Source organism: Dendropsophus ebraccatus, chromosome 4 (assembly GCF_027789765.1).
Source record: "Dendropsophus ebraccatus isolate aDenEbr1 chromosome 4, aDenEbr1.pat, whole genome shotgun sequence".
Taxonomy (NCBI): Eukaryota; Metazoa; Chordata; class Amphibia; order Anura; family Hylidae; genus Dendropsophus; species Dendropsophus ebraccatus.
In genome coordinates, this window is record NC_091457.1 from 126,386,416 (window position 1) to 126,401,361 (window position 14,946).

Genomic DNA, 14,946 nt, shown 5'->3' on the forward strand with positions numbered 1-14,946 from the left:
CTTCCCAGTACCCCTGGTGGCATTGGGTACTGGGGTAATAATAGGGGGGTTAGTGTTAGCCATTTTATACCGGCTAACACTAGGCCCCAACTTAGTAATGGATTCCGTCTATTAGACGGCTTCCACTACTAAGTCTAAAAAGTAAAGAAATAAAGACAAGACACAAGTTTAAAAAATTTTTTATTCAAAGAAAAACACCCCCACACCCCTCATTGACCATTTTATTTAAAAAATTCAAAGAACAACCGCTGGTCATCGACGTAGTCCATGGAATCCGACGTAATCCCCAGGATACCGATATCTGAAAAACAAAAAGGGAGAAACACACAAAAAAAACACAAACAGGAGCACAACACCCATCATTGTGAGCGGTGTTGTGCTCCTTACAGTATGCAGCATCTTTACAGATCGCTGCTTACAGTCTGGCCCCCAAGGGGTTAAGGGAGGATGTATTGCATCCCCCTTAACCCCCGGGGGGCCAGACTGATGTCAGACTGCACCCATCCCAGCAAGGAAGGGGTTAACTGACCCCCCCTTCCTTGCTGGGATGGGTGCAGTGCCGGGGAGGGGGTGGGGAGAGCTCTATACTCACCCCGATGTGTCCTCTTCGCTGGTCCGCAGCACAATGAAGTCACTGTACTGCGGACCGGCTCATTATATGTGCGCTCAGCCGAAGAGCCAATCAGCTGAGCGCACATATAATTCTAAATGTTTCTTCTAATAATGTTATTGTCATAACATAATTAGAAGAAACATTTGATGTTTTCATTAAAGTAAAGTGATGATTAGTACAGAATGCTCTATTGCCGGCATATGAATTCACGGCTTATAGAGCTTCCTGTACTAATTAATATTTAATGAATTAAACACATTTTCTTGGAAATAAATTCAGTTTCATTGGTCAATAATTTAATTCTAACGAATCCATCATTGTGCAATTCAATATACTGTCAAAAAATAAATATATAGATAAATATACATTTATTTATATATCTATTTTTTTTAACAGTATATTTAATTGCAAAATGATGGATTCGTTAGAAATAAATTATTGATCAACAAAAGTGTCTTGATTACAAATAAAATGTCTTTGATTAATTTAATATATTAACTATTAGAGGCATCGGCATTCGGCATCATTGCCGGCTATTTTTGAAGTACTCCGTACGGACCACCTGTCAATCCACGGCCGCATGTCCAGCCGCAAACAATGGTCTTGTTCATTTTTTACGGGTCCGTTTACGATAGGGCCGTAGATTCATACATAGTGTGCACTGTGCAGCCGTATATCCTATACTTTCCAGCATACACACGAACCATCAAAAATACCGCCGCACAATTACAGCCGCACATACAGCCGCACTCTTACAACGTGTGAACCGAGCCCGTAACTGTAACTGGAGTGTAACTGGTGTATGCCAGTGTAAGTGCATGCATGAATATTTCAGTGTGTGTGTGTGTGTGTGTGTGTATGAAATATGTGTGTTTATTTGTTTTGCTCCATGTATTGTACTCTAGCTGGGAAACCTCATTTATGTGTCATTTGACACAAGCACACAGGGAATATTAGTACAGTTTACAGTGTATGCATGTGCAAAAGATATTAATAAGTGCCTGGTGCAAATAATGTGCAAATGTGCCAACAGTAACAGTATATGTATTAGCAGCAACATGTAGCAGTATATGCTCAATGCTGGATTGACAGAAGGTAAGTGAAAAAACAAACAAAACAAAACACAGTAAAAACTTCTTTCTGTATGCGTGAAGGACCCCAAACCTGCTACGAGTATCTGAGTATCAGAGCACCTGGCCATGATGCAAGTAGAATATCCTGCACTCCAGTACCACTACAATACATTATAGCAGTGATTGCTGGTTGCTACCTTTGTGGGACAAGTAAAAAAACAAAAAAACAAATAGCCTGGCTGCTCAGGCTAAAGGCCCCATTACACGCATCAATAATCGGGCAAAGAGGTGATCCTTGGCTGATTGTTACCTTTTGGCAAGCTTAACCCCTTCAAGACCAAGCCTATTTGCACCTAAAAGACCAGGCTCATTTTTCAAAATCTGACCTGTCTCATTTTATGCTCTTATAGCTCAGTGATGCTTTAACGTATGCTAGCGATTCTGAGAATGTTTTTTCATCACATATGGCACTTTATATTAGTGGCAAAGATTAGTCACTACTTTGTGTGTTTATTTGTGAAAAACATCAAAATATCATGAAAAATGTAAAGAATTTGCATTTTATGAACTTTGAAATTCTCTGCTTCTAAAAAAAGAAAGTCGTATCACATAAATTAGTTACTAAGTCACATAACCAATATGTCCTCTTTATTCTGGCTTCATTTCATAAACATATTTTACTTTTTTAGGGTGTTACGGGGCTTAGAAATGTATCAGCAAATTACCACATTTTCGTAAAAGTTTCCAAAACTGATTTTTTTAGGGACCAGTTTTTTTTAAGTTGATTTAGGAGGTTTGTATACTGGAAACCCCCAAAAGTGACCCCATTTTTTTAAACACCTTAAAGAATTAATCTAGTGGTATAATAAGCATTTTAACCCTAAAGGGGCTGGGGGAAAGTATTCACCATTAGGTCGTAAAAAAATGAAAAATTTAAATTTTCCAATAATATATACGTTTAGATTAAAGTTTATCATTTTCAAAAGGAACATGAGAGAAAAAGCACCACAAAATTTGTAAAGCAGGTTCTCTTGAGTACTACGGCACCCCATATGTTGGCGTAAACCATATGGGGCTCAGAAGGAAGGGAGCGCCAATTAGCTTTTCCATTGCAGATTTTGCTAAAGAAGTTTCCGAGCGCCAGGTGCATTTGCAGAGCCCCTGTAGTGTCAGCAGAGAGAAAAAAAACCATTAGTCACCCCTCAAAGAATTCGTCTTGGGGTAGTATGCGCATTTTGACCCCACAGGTGTTAGAGGAAAGTATTCAAAATTAGACAGTAAAAATGAAAAACTCAATTTTTTCCAATAATATGTTCGTTTAGTTTGAAATTTCTCAATTTCACAAGGAAAAAGAGAAAAAAAGTACCCCAAAATTTGTAACGCAGGTTCTCCTTAGTAAAAAGGTACCTCATATGTGGGCATAAACCACTGCATGGGCACACAGCTGGGCTCAGAAGGAAAGGAGCATTAATTAGCTTTTTCAATGCAGATTTTGCTGATGAAGTTTCTGAGCGCCAGGTGCGTTTGCAGTGCCCCTGTAGTGCCAGCGGAGTAAAATCTCGCCATAAGTCACCCCATTTTGGAAAGTGCATCCCTCAAAGAATTCATTTTGGGGTGTGATGAACATTTTGACCCCACAGGTATTAGAGGAAAGTATTCAAAAGTAGACAGTAAAAAAGAAAAACTCGAATTTTTCCAATAATATGTTCCTTTAGTTTGAAATTTCTCAATTTCACGAGGTAAAAGAGAAAAATAGCACCCCAAAATTTGTATCGCAGGTTCTCCTGAGTAAAAAGGTACCTCATATGTCGGTATAAACCACTGTATGGGCACACAGCAGGGCTCAGAAGGAAAGGAGCGCCAATAAGCTTTTTCAATGCAGATTTTGCTGAAGAAGTTTCTGAGCGCCAGGTGCGTTTGCAGTGCCCCTGTAGTGCCAGCGGAGTAAAATCTCGCCATAAGTCACCACATTTTGGAAAGTGCACCCCTCAAAGAATTCATCTTGGTGTGTGGTGAGCATTTTGACCCCACAGGTATTAGAGGAAAGTATTCAAAAGTAGACAGTAAAAATGAAAAACTCAAATTTTTCTAAAAATATGTTCCTTTAGTTTGAAATTTCTCAATTTCACGAGGAACAGGAGAGAAAATTCACCCCAAAATCTGTAACGCAGGTTCTCCTGAGTAGAACTGTACCATATATGTGGGCATAAACCATTGTATGGGCACACAGCGGGGCTCAGAAGGGAAGGAGCGCCAATTAGCATTTTCCGTGCAGATTTTTCTGAAGAAGTTTCTGAGCACCAGGTGCGTTTGCAGAGCCCCTGTAATGTCTACAGAATAGAACCCCCCCAAAAGTCACCCCATTTCGGAAAGTACACCCTTCAAAGAATTCATCTTGGGGTAGGATGAGCATTTTGGCCCCACAGGTATTAGAGGAAAGTATTCAAAATTGGCCAGTAAAAATGAAAAACTTGAATTTTTCCAATAATATGTTGGTTTAGTTTGAAATTTCTAAATTTCACAAGGAACAGGAGAAAAAAAATGTACCCCAAAATCTGTAAAGCAGGTTCTCCTGAGTACAACGGTACCCCAAATGTGGGCATAAAACACTGTATGGGCACACAGCAGGGCTCAGAAGGGAAGGAGCGACAATTTGCTGGAGCAAAACCGCAGCTAGTAATAGTTATTAGAATAGCGCAGTTACTAAAATAAAATAAAAAAAAATAGATTACAGTTAATGTGGGGTGGTTACGGACAGTCTGAGGTGGTTATGGGTAATCTGGGGTGGTTACGGGTATTCTGGGGTGGTTACGGGTAATCTGGGGTGGATACGGTCAAAATGGGGTGGTCACGGGCAACCTACTGTGGTTACGGCAACCTGGGGTGGTTACAGGCAACCTTGAGTGGTTACAGGCAACCTGCTGTGGTTACGGATAAACTGAAGTGCTAATAAGTAATCTGAGGTGGGTACCTGTAATCTGGCGTTGTTACGGGCAATCTGGAGGGCATCACTGGCAATTTGGGGTGGTTAGAGGCAAGGTGCAGTGGTCAGAGGCAAGGTGCGGTGGTCAGAGGCAAGGTACGGTGGTCAGTGGCAACGTGCGGTGGTCAGAGGCAAGGTACAGTTTTCAGAGGCAAGGTGCGGTGGTCAGAGGCGATGTGCGGTGGTCAGAGGCGACGTGCGGTGGTCAGAGGCAACGTGCGGTGGTCAGAGGCAAGGTGCGGTGGTCAGAGGCAAGGTGCGGTGGTCAGAGGCGACGTGCGGTGGTCAGACGCAACCTGCGGTCGTTGCGTGCAATCTGGGGGGTTACATGTAATCTGCCATGATTACGGGCAACCTGGGGTGGTTATGCGCAACCTGCGTTGGTTACGGGCAACCTGGAGGGGTTACAGACAATCTAAAATTGTTAAGGATAGACTGAAGTGCTTATAGGTAATCTGGGGTGGGTACATGTAATTTGGGGTGGTTACAGGCAATCTGGGGTGTTTACGGACAATCTGGAGGGGGTCACTGGCAACGTGCGGTGGTTACAGGCAACGTGCGGTGGTTACGGAAAACGTGCAGTGGTTACTGGTAATTTGGGGGGTTACGTGCAATCTGACCTGATTACGGACAACCGGGGGTGGTTACGGGCAACCTGCGGTGGTTACGGGTAATCTGGGGGGGTTAGGGGTAATTTGGGAGGAAACTGCAATTATTACTATAATAAAAAGTGTGTGGTTTATTTTTTTTTGTATGTTTGTCACTTTTTGTACTTCCATTCCATACATCCATTTTCACTATATTACTATGATTACTGTGATATTTTCTATCACAGTATTCATAGTTTAGTGACAGAGACCAAATTGGTCTCTGTCACTTTAAATTTTCAGAGCTGGATGGTTGTGGAGCGCATGCGCACTTCATAACCAGCCAGGACGTCGAGGAGGAAGGAGCTCCAGGATCTGGTGAGTATATGGGGTAGGGGAGGTTGACTGAGGGACAGGGGTGACAGGGGGGGTGGGGGTGGGGGGGCGACTTGGGGGGTGGGGGCACATCACTTTTTATCCCCTGTCACCAATCATTCATGGTGACAGGGGATAAAAAGTGCCAGGCTCCACATGGCACAAGCGATCAGCGGTATATAGTATATACCGCTGATCGCTTGTACTGGGACCCCACAGGGGGGTCCCCGATCACTGTCCCATGCTCTCCGCTACCTCCGGTGGCCGAGAGCATGAGTCTTTCATTCATTTTTACTATTTGATCACTGTGAACAGACATTAGTCTGTTCACAGTGATGGCGGCGGCCATCTTGGATCTGATGGCCGCCGCGGGGAGGGGGGTTAGTAATCGGGGCACTAGGGGGGCTGATCTGGGGTCTGATTTTACTTATTCCATCTCCCCCCACCGTGGATTCACGGTGGGGGGAGATGAAATACAGCGGCAGCACCGGCCCATTAGTGACCGCCGTTTCTGCGGTCACTAAGGGGTTAATGGGGGTCAGCTGCGGGATTGCAGCTGATTCTTATTATCTCTGGTGCTGTACACAGATGAGAGCGGGAGAGCTCTCATCACAAAGCCCCGTCAAAGCAGGAACATATATACGTATATATACAGATTGCTGACGTGAAGGGGTTAAATAACATTGGCAGCTGATCGTGCATTGCTACATGTAATAGATAGCGTGGCTGATGATAGAGTGTATAAAATAATGAAGTTATTACCTGTTACCTGTTCAGGCTTTCCTGGTGTCCTGTCTGTTTTTTGTGACTCTCCGCTTACCGCAGCCAACTTTGGACCTGTCTCTGAAGCAACAGGCTGCTTAGTCAGTGGTTGCGGCACTGTCCCATCTTGGCCAGTGATTGGTTGAGTGGCCTGTCACTTCAGAGATGGGGCCAGATGTGTGCTTCAGTGTCTGGGGAAGGCACTGGAAGACACTGGGGGAATGTGGGCAAGTAAGTACATCTGTATTATTTTATACCAAAGCAATGGCTGCATGGACATCACTAACAATGTCTCTGCAATATCTACAATGTTTATTGCCCCCAAAAGACTTATTTGCTTTCTTTGTTCCCCTACTAAATAATGCTGTCTCCATTGTGCCACCTTTAATGCCCCTAAAAGGTATATAACCACAGCCACAAGTATTATTTGGATCTTTTTCACACACAAATATAGTTAGTTTAAGGCCAGGTTCTGACTATGTAACTGTGCGGCTGTATTTGCGGCTGTAATTGTGCGGCGGTATTTTTGGTGGTTCATGCGTACGCTGGAAAGTATAGGATATACGGCTGCACAGTGCACACTATGTATGAATCTACGGCCCGATCATAAACGGACCCGTAAAAAATGAACAAGACCATTGTTTGCGGCTGGAAATGCGGCCGTGGATTGACAGGCGGTCCGTACGGAGTACTTCAAAAATAGCCGACAATGATGCCGAATGCCGATGCCTCTAATAGTTAATATATTAAATTAATAAAACACATTTTCTTTGTAATAAAGTCCCTTTCGTTGGTCAATAATTTAATTCTAACGAATCCATCATTTGGCAATTAAATATACTGTTAAAATAAATAGATATATAAATAAATGTATATTTATATATATATTTATTTTTTGACAGTATATTTAATTGCACAATGATGGATTCGTTAGAATTAAATTATTGAACAAAGAAACTGTATTTATTTAAACGAAAATGTGTTTTCTTAATTAAATATTAATTAGTACAGGAAGCTCCATAAGCCGTTAATTCATATGCCGGCAATAGAGCTTTCTGTACTAATCATCACTTTACTTTAATGAAAACATCAAATGTTTCTTCTAATTATGTTATCACAATAGCATTATTAGAAGAAACATTTAGAATTATATGTGCGCTCAGCGGATTGGCTGATCGGCTGAGCGCACATATAATGAGCCGGTCCTCAGCACAGTGACTTCATTGTGCTGCGGACCAGCGAAGAGGACACATCGGGGTGAGTATAGAGCTCTCCTCACCCCCTCCCCAGCACTGCACCCCTCCCAGCAAGGAAGGGGGGGTCAGTTAACCCCTTCCTTGCTGGGATGGGTGCAGTCTGACATCAGTCTGGCCCCCAAGGGGTTAAGGGGGATGCAATACATCCTCCCTTAACCCCTTGGGGGCCAGACTGTAAGCAGCGATCTGTAAAGATGCTGCATACTGTAAGGTGCACAACACCGCTCACAATGATGGGTGTTGTGCTCCTGTTTGTGTGTTTTTTGTGTGTTTCTCCCTTTTTGTTTTTCAGATATCGGTATCCTGTGGATTACGTCGGATTCCGTGGACTACGTCGATGACCAGCGTTTTTTTAATGTGTTTTTTTTTATAAAATGGTCAATGAGGGGTGTGGGGGTGTTTTTATTTGAATAAAAAAATGTTTTAACTTGTGTCTTGTCTTTATTTCTTTACTTTATAGACTTAGTAGTGGAAGCCGTCTAATAGACGGAATCCATTACTAAGTTGGGGCCTAGTGTTAGCCGGTATAAAATGGCTAACACTAACCCCCCATTATTACCCCAGTACCCAATGCCACCAGGGGTACTGGGAAGAGCCGGGTGCCAGTGGTCCCGGAGCGTCAAAATTGGCGCTCCTGGACCGGGCGGCCGCAGGCTGGTAAGATTTAGGCTGGGGAGGGCCTAAACCAATGGCTCTTCCCACCCTGGTGTTACCAGGCTGCTGTCGTTTGGTTTTTAACCCGGCTGGTTATAAAAATAGGGGGGACCCTATGCGTTTTTTTTTAAATAAATAAATAATAAAAAAAAAACGCAGCAATTCATGTAAACTGTGTTCCCTGCTTTCCCAGATGCATCCAGAGGTGTTTGCATCACTTTCTTAAGATTTTATTTGTTATTTTTAGTTGAACCAGATTTCCAAGTAAATGACTGTATGTTTTGAGCCGCATGTCTATTTTTTCCTACGGCCGGAGTTTCATCCGCACATTTACAGCCGCATAAAAAATACAGCCGCACAGTTACATAGTGTGAACCTAGCCTAAAGGGGTATTCCCCCCAATAGCTAAAAAAATAAAATGCTCCCAAACCTAGCTGGTCTCACTCAAGTCCCCATCTTTCTAGCTGCTTCCGTTCCATAGTTATTTAGAAAGCCGCACTATATCCAACATGGTGCCGGCCAGAAAACTACATCTCCCATCATGCAATGCTAATGCCTAATTGATCCATGATGTAGCAGAGCTGATATCCACAATATATAGCAGAGTGACACAGCAGAGCTGTGAGTGTTGCAAAGCAGACCTGTGAGTGTTGCAAAGCAAAGCCGTGAGTGTTGCATAGCAGAGCCATGAGTGTTGCATAGCAGAGCCATGAGTGTTGCATAGTAGAGCCGTGAGTGTTGAAAAGCAGAGCCATGAGTGTTGCATAGCAGAGCCATGAGTGTTGCATAGCAGAGCCGTGAGTGTTGCATAGCAGAGCCGTGAGTGTTGCATAGCAGAGCCGTGAGTGTTGCATAGCAGGCTGTGAGTGTTGCATAGCAGAGCTGTGAGTGTTGCATAGCAGACCTGTGAGTGTTGCAAAGCAAAGCCGTGAGTGTTGCATAGCAGAGCCATGAGTGTTGCATAGCAGAGCCATGAGTGTTGCATAGCAGAGCCATGAGTGTTGCATAGCAGAGCCGTGAGTGTTGAAAAGCAGAGCCATGAGTGTTGCATAGCAGAGCCGTGAGTGTTGCATAGCAGAGCTGTGAGTGTTGCATAGCAGAGCTGTGAGTGTTGCATAGCAGAGCTGTGAGTGTTGCATAGCAGAGCTGTGAGTGTTAGTAGCAGAGTTGAGTTTAGTGAAAGGGGTCAGCGGTATCAGTGTGCTTTTACCGTCATCCCTGTCGTCTAGGACACAGGCAGGTGCCGCTTCAGGGACTCCTTGACTGATTGTGGAATGCTGGGTGCAGCGAGGGTGAGTCAAGGGGGGGTCCAAGAAGGGGCTGCTCACCATCGGGAGTGATGGGGGGGGTGCCGGTCACCATCGGGAGTGATGCTGGGGGGGGGGAGGGAAGGGGTGCCTGTGGCATTGGGAGTGATGGGGGGGAGGGAAGGGGTGCCGATCACCATCGGGAGTGATGCGGGGGGGAGGGAAGGGGTGCCGGTGGCATCGGGAGTGATGCGGGGGGGGAGGGAAGGGGTGCCGATGGCATTGGGACTGATGCGGGGGAGGGAAGGGGTGCAGGTGGCATCGGAAGTGATGCTTAGGGAAGGTGTGCCGGTGGCATCGGGAGTGATGCGGGGGGGGGGGGAAGGAAGGGGTGCCGGTGGCATCGGGAGTGATGCGGGGGGAGGGAAGGGGTGTCGGTGGCATCGGGAGTGATGCGGGGGGAGGGAAGGGGTGCCGGTGGCATCGGGAGTGATGCGAGGGGAGGGAAGGGGTGCCGGTGGCATTGGGAGTGATGCGGGGGGGGAGGGAAGGGGTGCCGATGGCATTGGGACTGATGCGGGGGAGGGAAGGGGTGCCGGTGGCATCGGGAGTGATGCGGGGGGGGGGGGGGGGAGGGAAGGAGTGCCGGTGGCATCGGGAGTGATGCGGGGGGGGGGGGGGGAAAGGGGTGTCGGTGGCATCGGGAGTGATGCGGGGGGAGGGAAGGGGTGCCGGTGGCATCGGAAGTGATGCGGGGGGGAGGGAAGGGGTGCCGGTGGCATCGGGAGTGATGCGGAGGGGGGGAAAAGGGGTGTCGGTGGCATCGGGAGTGATGCGGGGGGGGGAGGGAAGGGGTGCCGGTGGCATTGGGAGTGATGCGGGGGGGAGGGAAGGGGTGCCAGTGGCATTGGGAGTGATGCGGGGGGGAGAGAAGGTGTGCCGGTGGCATTGGGAGTGATGCGGGGGGAGGGAAGGGGTGCCGGTGGCATCGGAAGTGATGCGGGGGGGAGGGAAGGGGTGCCGGTGGCATCGGGAGTGATGCGGAGGGGGGGAAAAGGGGTGTCGGTGGCATCGGGAGTGATGCGGGGGGGGGAGGGAAGGGGTGCCGGTGGCATTGGGAGTGATGCGGGGGGGAGGGAAGGGGTGCCAGTGGCATTGGGAGTGATGCGGGGGGGAGAGAAGGTGTGCCGGTGGCATCGGGAGTGATGCGGGGGGGGGAAGGGGTTCCGGTGGCATCGGGAGTGATGCGGGGGGAGGGAAGGGGTGTCGGTGGCATCAGGAGTGATGCGGGAGGGAAGGGGTGTCGGTGGCATCGGGAGTGTTGCGGGGGGGAGGGAAGGGGTGCCGGTCACCGGAGGCATCAGGATTGATGCAAAGGTTTGCCGGTCACCATCGGGAATGATGCGGGGGTTTGCCGGTCACCATCGGGAGTGATGCGGGGGCTTGCTGGTCACCATCGGGAGTGACGCGGGTGGCCATCCGTGATGAGGGGGGTTAGTTAGTGCCGCTGGCGGCCACCGAGGAGATGCCGATGAGCTCCGGGGGAGGCCACTGTCAGATGTGATCCGGTCGGATGCCGGTTACTGGACATGTCAGATGAGATTGGCGGGGGGGGGGGTGGGGTGTTCGTGCCACTGCCGGTCACCATCGGGAGCGATGCGGGGGTGCCGCTGATGGCCGTCTCCGATGCCAGGTGAGTTCCGGGGGGGGGGGAGGTTATTGGGGAATGGGGTTGCACACTGGGGGGGAGGGGGGGCTGCTTTCAGAGTGGGAGACAGTGATCAGCAGCAGCAGCTGTCACTGTCTCAGTGTCCTCCCTCACTTCAGTGTGCAGGGTTAAAAACTGCCCATTGAAGAGATGGAGCACATGTGATGCCGTCTCGGAGGGTGCGGGCCAGGAGCAGGGAGCGGTGTCGGAGTGGACTGAGAGCTGATGATTCTGTGCATTTGGTGGGGGTGAATGCATCTAGATAACAGCAAAACTGTCCAGAATCCATAATAACTTTATATTGGAAAGATGGAAAGCTACAGGTGGGCAATGTATTAATGCAAAAATAATTTTGGGGGGAATGCCCCTCTAAGGTGAACAATCTCTTTAATGTACTCTTTAGCTACTTTATATTCTCCCCTATATTTCCTTACACCCCATGGCATGCAGTGGTGAACATTTCCTATATCTTTGTACTTTGTCTCCTTTACCCCAGCGCCTCAGTCTAGATGAAGAGGGAGGAAGATAGAGGAAAATGCATCACTGCCTGACATGCAGGCTTATCAAGCAGGGGGGAGAACATTAAAGTTTTTAAAGAGTGACAGTGAGTGTATTGAGGGGAGCAACCCCCTATAACTATGCCACTGTGCATGCATTGTACTTTCTATTGTTTTCCAAAGTAGACTTGAAATCTGTGCCATGGGAAGAAGTAACATGATGCATCTTTGACTTATGGATTCTGAGTTTCCTAGATGCTAGATGCAAGTTAATGGGAAGTTATTAATAGTTTAGAAGACTCTAATCTGCTGATATGTCCATATAGAGAACAGGGCACTGAGGATGAGAGTAAGTTTCTTATATTTTTGTGATATTATAATTTTATTCCCAATGTTAATGAGACATTATGGTGCACTGGAGGTGGGACTACCACCTGTGCACCGATCCACCCCTTCTAATGAATATCAGCAGAGCAGCCAGCTAGGAAAGATAGGCACACTGGTGGTGGTAGTCCCACCTTAGTGCACCAAAACGCCTAATTAGCATAGGGAATAAACTGCCAAAATCATGAAAAGAGCGCTGGTGATGTCGCCCTATAGCGACATATCAGCATTTTACATTCTTCTAACCTGCTGGTAGTTTCCCTTTAACCTCCTTTGATAGGGCTAATCCATGTTCAGGGCCTCTTCTGCAGATTTCATAATCGTTTTTCTATGTGAACACATCTTCAATTTTTCCATAATGAGACATTAATTCTCTTTTACTCTTTATCTATGTTTATAGTTCTATATTCATTTCTTTTAATTTATTTAATAGACAGGTGTTATCTTTTCCATGTTTTTCTTGTTAGCCTGTTGATAACTGCATTATAATTTTGTTGTCATTTCAATTTGCATCTCATTGCATTTGTGGGGAACCAAAACAGTGGATAAGAAAATAGCTCGGCAGATGCCTCCTCTGTCATTTATCTGCGTAATGTAATGATAATTATTTATTCTAATTCCTGTTATATTCGAGAGGTTTATAATTTTTGAATTTTAATAGAAATTCAGATGAAATATTATAGAATACGTTTTAGTCTAAGTCGAATGTTCATGTTTTGACCTATGTTTAACTTGCAAGGTTAAAGGGGTCTTGGAAAGGTTTCTTTCAAGAAATGAGGGGGGGGGGGGGACAGGAGTATGTTGTGAGTGATAGCAGTATTCACAAAAGGTACCCTTTGCACCAACATAGACTTTAGACATGTCCATTCTTTGGACTGAGCATAGAATGGAATATATGGGACGGGTGGAGATTCAAGTGGAAACGCCGGGCGAGCAGAGGGATCTGCTTGAAGTTCTCCGTGCAAATGTGCCCTAAGAGGAAGTGTTTTATAATCTTGTTAATAAAGCATCAATTGGCCATGACACATCTGTAGGGCATAGCCCACCATAAGGCACTGCTGCTACTAAATATATGAAGTTCTTGATAAACAATGAAGGGGGCACAAAGCTTGCTTGCACGTTGTGGCTTCTTTAGTTGTAAGGGGGGAATTTTTCCTTACCGATATGTTGTTGATGTTGCTTATAGAACTACCACTTTTGAATAATTTTTATCAGAAGATAAAATTGATGGGGCCACTGAGTTGTAACAAGAAGGGCCAAAGTGCCTATTAAAGGGGTAGTTCAGAAAAAAAAAAAGTTTCAAGTCAACTGGTGCCAAAAAGTGCCAGAGATTTGTAACTTACTTCTATTTAGTTTCCCAGGATCGAAACCAGCTTTTCCCAGCCCCCAAGGAGGAGCAGCACAGAGTGGCAGTGAGTTTAAAGGCAGCAGGCCGATGAGCGGATTGAAGAGATAATAAAGCACTTTGCTTTGTTATTACTGTAAATTCGTTTATCTCTTATTTCTTTACAAAAATCTTGTCTTCCTGTACTTATCAGCTGCTCTATGTCCTGCAGGAAGTGGCGTCTTCTTTCAAGAGAGCAGGAGACGTTTTCTTTGCGCATTTGTGCTACTGCTCTGGACAGTTCCTGTCAGGCAGATGTGGCAGCAGAGAGCATAGTGTCAGACTGGAATACACCACTCCCTGTTGCACATACAGCAGCTGATAACTTCTGGAAATCTCTGGCACTTTCTGGCACCAGTTGATTTTCAAAGATTTTTTTTCTTTTTGCTGAATTACCCCTTTATTGCGTATGAACCATTAATTTCCAGGCATTTTGTAACTTAAGTTAGGAAGGTCTTGTTTTTAGGATAGGGACAGGAGGACATAAGGACAGGTGAGGTCTGATACTGGCACCCTCCCCTCTGTCCCTACCTATTTGCCTTAGATGCCTTAAATGGCAACGGACAACTGGGCGGCAGTCCCTGATCTTACCAAATTGCAACACAGAACAAAACAAGACAGACACAACACAACAGAAGCAAAGTCAAAAGTCCGAGTCAATAACAGCCGAGCAGTGCAGTACAAAAACGTGTCCAAGGGGTAGTCAAAGAGCCACAAGTCAGATAAACAGAAATACAATGCAGGATAAATGCTAGGTCAAGATACACTTGTAAACTAGGCACTATCACAGGCAAGAAACACGACACAAGGGAAGGTACCTATAGAATCTGGAGTCCCCTGAAGTAATTGGGGCTGAGACTCCAGGTCTGGCCCAGTTGCTGACAGCTTTTACAGATTTTGTAAAAGATTTGCTGATGCTGAATGTTCCGTGTAAAATGTACCCCTCAGGGAACCTACACCCTGTGTACTTGCTAACTACAGTTGACATCTGATAACTTATACGTCTTACTCTAATCGCAGTACCTAGACACTATCACGTGTTCATTGGCACATACTGTATATGGTTAATGGGACTTTATTTATTTAAAAACATGTAATGTTGGTGTAATGTTATTTTGGGATGAAGTGCATTCTGTGTTTTAGGGATATAACACCATTATCCTGCAACAAAACAACACAAACCTACCGGCAAGCAGCTCAATTACTGTTGTTGTTATTGAATATAATTACCTTAGCTTTCTGTGAACCGCTAATGTAACATTATTATCCTGACTTAATGGACCCTAGTTATTCTGCTGCTAAACACTGCAAAATATAGTTCACTTTCTAGAGAGTGACACATTTCTTACACTACAGTAGATGTAGCAAATCACGTCTGCAGGTGAGTGCTTGGAATTGCCTCTTAAAATTCTATTTACATGTT